Source organism: Cynoglossus semilaevis, chromosome 19 (assembly GCF_000523025.1).
Source record: "Cynoglossus semilaevis isolate Cse_v1.0 chromosome 19, Cse_v1.0, whole genome shotgun sequence".
In the NCBI taxonomy this organism is placed as follows: Eukaryota; Metazoa; Chordata; class Actinopteri; order Pleuronectiformes; family Cynoglossidae; genus Cynoglossus; species Cynoglossus semilaevis.
In genome coordinates, this window is record NC_024325.1 from 1683883 (window position 1) to 1690002 (window position 6120).

At 42.6% G+C, this 6120-nt stretch overlaps 1 protein-coding gene across 5 annotated transcripts in view; it reads right to left on the reverse strand.

Moving 5' to 3' along the window:
- The window catches only part of nrip1b (nuclear receptor interacting protein 1b), a 48070-nt gene that overhangs the window by 13150 nt on the left and 28800 nt on the right, over positions 1–6120 (reverse strand). For 3 of the 5 annotated variants that reach the window (XM_008332230.3, XM_008332231.3, XM_025065841.1), the window contains one exon: positions 3749–3952. The exons of the other annotated variants lie outside the window; for them this stretch is intronic. The gene's annotated coding sequence lies outside the window, so the exon portion shown is untranslated. The remainder of the gene's footprint in view (positions 1–3748; positions 3953–6120) is intronic. 5 annotated transcript variants of the gene reach the window in all.

A 6120-nucleotide genomic window follows, 5' to 3' on the forward strand; every position in this document is an offset into this window, starting at 1 on the left:
TGAGGTTATGGGGGGGTCTGGGGTTTACATGAATCCTTTCAGCTGTGCCTCTGTATTGTTTTGCTGTGTGTATTTGTGTGAGTGTGCGTGTGGAGCCGTTTGGGGTCAACTACAGTTGAAACATGTGTAACTATCTGAGGCACAGCAGCAGAACGTGTTTAACTTTTGAAGAACCAGTAGTTTTATGACAGGGCAACTGTTCTTATCATACACTGAAAGGAGTTGTGAGTCCTCTGTTGAGTACCTCTCTTATCTGGAACTACAAGACTGATGAAATGGTCAGGGTGAAATAGCTGGATACTAGCGCAGGCAGAAAAACTCCCAGGAACACCAGTGTCTAATGACTAACTGGATGAGTGTGTGGACTGGAAGGGTTAGAATTACCCCTGAAATTCTTCACTGTCCCAGACTAACAGCAGTTATCAGATGGGTGACAAATATCCCATAATTGGATCATTCATCACCAGCAAACACATCTGTTTTGAGTAATGGGAAAACTAATCAGCAAAAATGATACAGAGATGACTCCAGCGCGGGCACACAGAAGATTTATGCTGGAGCAATCCATGGCTCAAGCCTGTACCTATTGATTGTTTAGTCTAAATGCTTTTTCATTTAATCATAAGAAAGTCAAAATGGTACAATGCCAGCAGGATGATGGAACAGATGTGATCAAACATCCTACACAATACGTTTAAGATGCCAAGAAGAGACTCTCTCCTTCCTGGGTTTCACCTTAAATGTCAAAGTTCATCAGGGTTCATTGGAGCTTCAAATCCAGCTTTGAGTGGTCAGCACTCAAATGGACCACGTCCCAAGAGCGAAGGACACTTATCCTCTAAATCCTGTCTGAGAAGAAAGCACAGTTCACAGGGTGCAGGTTTTGGCTCTGGGTGTTGTACACGCTTCTCACTGCAGCTACAGGTGGATGACGTATACACCAAACACACTGCTTCAGACTGGGCTTACACTCCCACACACACACACACACACACACACACACACACAAACCAATGAGCGGCTAATGCAGGTAGAGGACATTAAAGCCATAAAGACAAACCATGAGCTACACATTTTTATAAGTGAAGACTTATTCAAGAGACAATTGTATAAGAGACTACCAATAAAAAAGACTTAATGAACCTATTAACAGGATGATACAATAAAGTTGCCAGTCCTTGCGGAACCCTTTTCTCAGGCATTAGCATTTACCTGGAAGTAGAATTATATAGTGGACCATATCCATACAATACTGTGCTCTGACGCATTGTATTTCGTTTAGCAGTAACATCTTCATATAAACAGAAGCATTTCAAATATCTTGATATATACATATCTAAAAATCTAGACTGTTTTGGCAGATACTTGACAAAGTATCTGTATATTGTAGGAACTTCACCAATATGCATACACCTGCAGTATCTTGCTAGAAGACACTCAAAACATAGTTACAGAATCTGATCTTTAAAAATGGTATTTTCTCCTAATATGACCAGGGATGTTTATACAGGCATTGTCTGGTACTGTAAAACCCATGTAGCCTAGCATAGCTGGCCCTTAAAGCTAGTTAAATAAACTGTAAGTGATGAACTGCATGGAATTATATCACCAGAAAAGACAGTTCATTCACTACCAGACAGACAGAAAAATTTTTTTTTAGGTCACAGCAAAATCCCCATCAGTCCCGCCCACACATACAACATGTCCCCATGGTAATACTCCTGAAATGTCTGTGTGTGTTTGCAACTCCACCCCTCTCAGATTGTTATTGTAATGACTCAGTGTTTTGTCGGCCAGGTCCTGCTCTGTTCCTCCCGCGGTGAAAGTACCTACAGTGCTCCCAAAGTTCAAAGATCGGAATCTGTCATGCGCTGTCATATTAATGGCTGGCCTGTAGAGGGCCCAGCTTGGACATGCACCTTGACATCTGCAAGGAAAATTTTAAAGCTAGATTCTCTATTCAGAAAACAATGCAGATCTCCTTCACAATCACCTTGAAGAACTTTTTTGGTGTCACTCCGTCATAGTTGAGATATTTCTCAGATACATTCATGGTTAAAATAGTCTGTAATAACCTCTTCTCACTTCGCAAAAGACAATAGCCCCTAGTCTGGTAAAATATCCATAAAGCTAGCACAGAGTAATCTGCTCAAAAACAACAACCTGTGACCAAGTACTCCGTAGGCTGTGGTGTTTTTATTTGAATAATTCCTACACATGCCAAGTGCAACCACAGGTGTCCCTGTTCAGCTGTGTCCTGTTGTAGGACAAGATGATGTCTTTTGCTGTGCGGCCGCGGTGTAATGTGCACCGAAAGCCGATCCGCGATTGACCAACGAACACATGACAACGATGTAAACAAAAAGCAGACAAGCATGTGTGCTACACTCTAATATCCATACTCTGTAGGGTGTATTATATCCAATGACGAGGGGAGGATATTCAATCACAAACCTTTGGTTTATATGGCATTTTAGGTCTCATTCAAAAAAGAAAGAGAAGAAAAGACCAAACAGTGCACCTGGTAAGGTTAACTTTTTATCAGAAGTGTAATTTAGATAACTTTATTAGAAAATAATCTGTTAACTATCAGAAATGTAATTCATTTGCTGTGAGAAAAAGTCAATACAATGACATCCTCAATATTAGCTGACACGCTAATCCACCGTCTATTCAGAGCCAACTCCTCCTGTCATTCTGGCTTTGCAAACCATACACACACAAAACAACATGATCTCGCTAACCTCTGTATTTAGGTATTAAAATTAGTGGGCGCACTTTGAAACACTGCATAAATTTACAATAATAAACTGTCACCCTCCCTCTTTTCTTCTTTCATCGTCAAAGTGTTCTTTCTCATGAATGGATCCTGCCTGAGCTCTCTAGAGGTTACAGAACTCACAGCTGCCGCGGCTGCTGCTGCTGCTGAGGTTCTGTCTCTTACTCACCTCCAACATGAACTGTTGCTGCTTCAGCTCAGAGACAATAAACAACCAGGAGTCTCGCACATTAAAGCGGACGCTTTGTGCCGTCCTTAATTTAACACAGCACTTATTGGTATCGTAACCACAGAGCTGTTTTAAACCAGCTGTAGAGTTTGGCAGTCTTTTCCCGTGTCCCTGTAACATGACTTTAAAGTGAGAAACATTACGAAACGTTTTGCAGTGGGTACAAATCCCTGTGTCCTAATTTGTGTGAAATGCTGTTGTTTTGACCAAATCTGTGCCACCTTCCAAGATGTTCAGATCTGGTTTATTTTCAGGTGGTAACCAGGTCTGACCCAACCTCTCTATCACCACAAGGACCACCTACGGATGCACTTCTCTTCACTAGCTCTTTGCATAATCTGTCAGAAAATGGAGAGTTCAGTGGGGTTTAAAATGACTAACACCCAGCTCCTAACTTGGAAACATTTGCCATTGGTTGCCTGTTCGCTGTCCCTTTAAATAACTTTAAACCCTCTTTCTCCTCTCTACCTCCCTCCCCTGAGGTTTATCACTGTGACTCTTCTTTCTTCTGTCTTCCTCTACCCACACACACACACACACACACACACACACACACACACTGCCTGTTTGTGTGGCTGACAACTACAAAGCAGTAAGCCAAGCATCTCTTGGCTCAGTGCAGAGAGAATAAGACACTCTCATTACTGCCCTTAAAAAGCTCTTGCCCTCACAAAAATCCCTGGTAGACCCAGACACTGGTGCAGAAAATGTTATGAAAGATTTGCAGAGTTGACGACTACCTTTTTTCCTTCTCTTTACAACTCCATTCTGTTGTAGTGTGCATGTCTGTGGTGGATGGCTTTCTGACACCCCCCTCCTCCTTGCACAGTTCCCCTTTCCTGTTCCTCTTTAATGTCACAGGGCTGGCTCATATGACCTTGAGCGTCAGTGTTGGCACGGCAAGAGTGAGAGCTGTCTTGCCTGCAGGCGCCCTTGAACTGGATCTGCAAGACAAAAAAAAAAAAAACAACCTTCACGCACCCTGATAGACATCTCAGACCTGTCCAGCCCTTTTCTTCTGACCTCTTTTATTCAATGTAAAAGAGTTCCCACTGGTGGGAGGGGGTTTATCCGGATGCTGTATCTTCACCTCTCTATCAGACCCAAACAGAAACAGAATTTAACTTGTCTAACTGGTCTGCCAGATTCATTGTTTCACTACTGCTTCTACTGCCATCACCTCCACTGTGTATAGACCTGTGACACACTGGGAGTGGTGAGACAGTTGTATAATGGAATACACCTGACGATGTGATGCCATCCACCACACTGGTGTTGTTTATGTACATAGAAATTCCAGACTATTTTCCCTCCAGGCTCTTGTCCCAGCCACTGGCACACAGTGACCTGAAGCTTCGAAACAAATAGTTCTGCTCAAATTTAAATATAGAGTAAGCAGAATTTTACTGAGCAATAAACCACCAGGACAGAAAAGTAAAAAGATATTGCCATTATTAAATTTTAATCCAGCTATGAAGCTGCTGTTGTTAGAGTTGTTTTTATTCTATTTTATTTTTTGAAACTCTTCTTCTTGTGAATACATTTTTACCAGTAAAAATTGAGCCAGGTGACAGTAATGCAGCTAACTTCAAGGCTGTCATCTGTTTAGGAGGAGACAGGAGGCTTCTAAGGAACGCACCTTTCAATAAATAACTTTTGTTGTTGGACAACACTATTGGTATTCAAATGATTATGAAAATACAGGGTTAATTAAGGTTTCTCACAACATTTTCTACATTTCACAACTCCACAGCTAACACAAGTGTATTTCTGCTACAGTCAGCTTTGACCTGTCCAGGACAAAGTCCAATCCTTTTAGTGGAAAAGATGAAGCAAGGTGGAGCATCACACCAGAACACAGGGGCTCTGCGCCAGGTTTAGTCAGTTAGCCATAGCGTAATTAGCCCAATCTTTAGTGATTGACCACTGGCCGAGGTCTGTCCTGGGATGAACTTTTTCATAATTTTTCTTTAAACCGTTGAATGCTTCTTAATAAAACATTTTTCAAACTACATCTTAAGCCTCTGTATGACAGCAAGGAGAGCTAAGTGCTCTGTGTTTACTACTAAAACAAACTAAAAACCAACATTACAGCATGGTTTTATCTTGAATGGATGGAATACATGTAACAGGCCAATAACAGTTTGTAAATTAAAGAAGAGGGTTGTGCCTTGGAGTCGGCATTTTTACAGGCTGATGCTGACCCACAGTTCCCGGTGAAGACCTCTTGATTTTCCAAAGTAAACACTGTACATGGTCCATAGTCCAAAGTCTGGCTCAGCACAGTTAAACCCTTCTCTCGCATGAATGCTGAGTAAAGTCTACTGTAAAAGCACAGGGAAGGGTTGTATCTGTAAACACTGCACCACCCGCCTTACATGTTTAACTTGGGCTGCCAAGGTTGGAGTAAAACAATAAGTATTTATATCCTCTCTTACAAAGCACCAGGCACAATACTTGCTGTTTCTTTCAATTGTACACACTGTGCAAAAGGCTGTGTCTGTATGTGTGGGGTTGCAGGTTTGAGAGTCGGACTGGCCTCCCCCCCCCCCCCCTCCCCCCGTTGCTTCCCTTCATGCTTGACCTTTAAAAACTGTAATGTTATCACATGTCATACGCAAGCCTGCTGGAAACCATCTGCTGAAGGCACTGTGGTAGCTCCCTGTCACCAAAAAGGAAAACACTACGTGGTGTGGCCGTGTACTGGTTTTGACTGGTTTGCTGCTCTGCAAGCTTCACCTTCACACACACACAAACACACACACACACACAGGCGTCAACACGTAGATGTATACACCCCCTCAGAGGTTGTTGTTGAGCGACATGAGCTATGAGCAGTCTCCTCAATTAGCATTAAGGGGCTTTGGCACAGAGACATGAGGTTCTGGGCTAGGAATAACATTAGACAGGTCTGCTGTCTGGCAGGAGCAGGACTTGGGAGTTGTGGAAATAAGGGAGAGCTGGCTACGTGCACTAACCTGTGTGTCTCGCTGCTAATCCAGTCCTCTGCCATCTTTAGCCACACCTCAGTTTGTTAGTGTGACACTTGGCTAATGTGGCTGCTATTACAGAATCTAGCCAACATGAACATTAGACCTGGCTTTTATAGGGA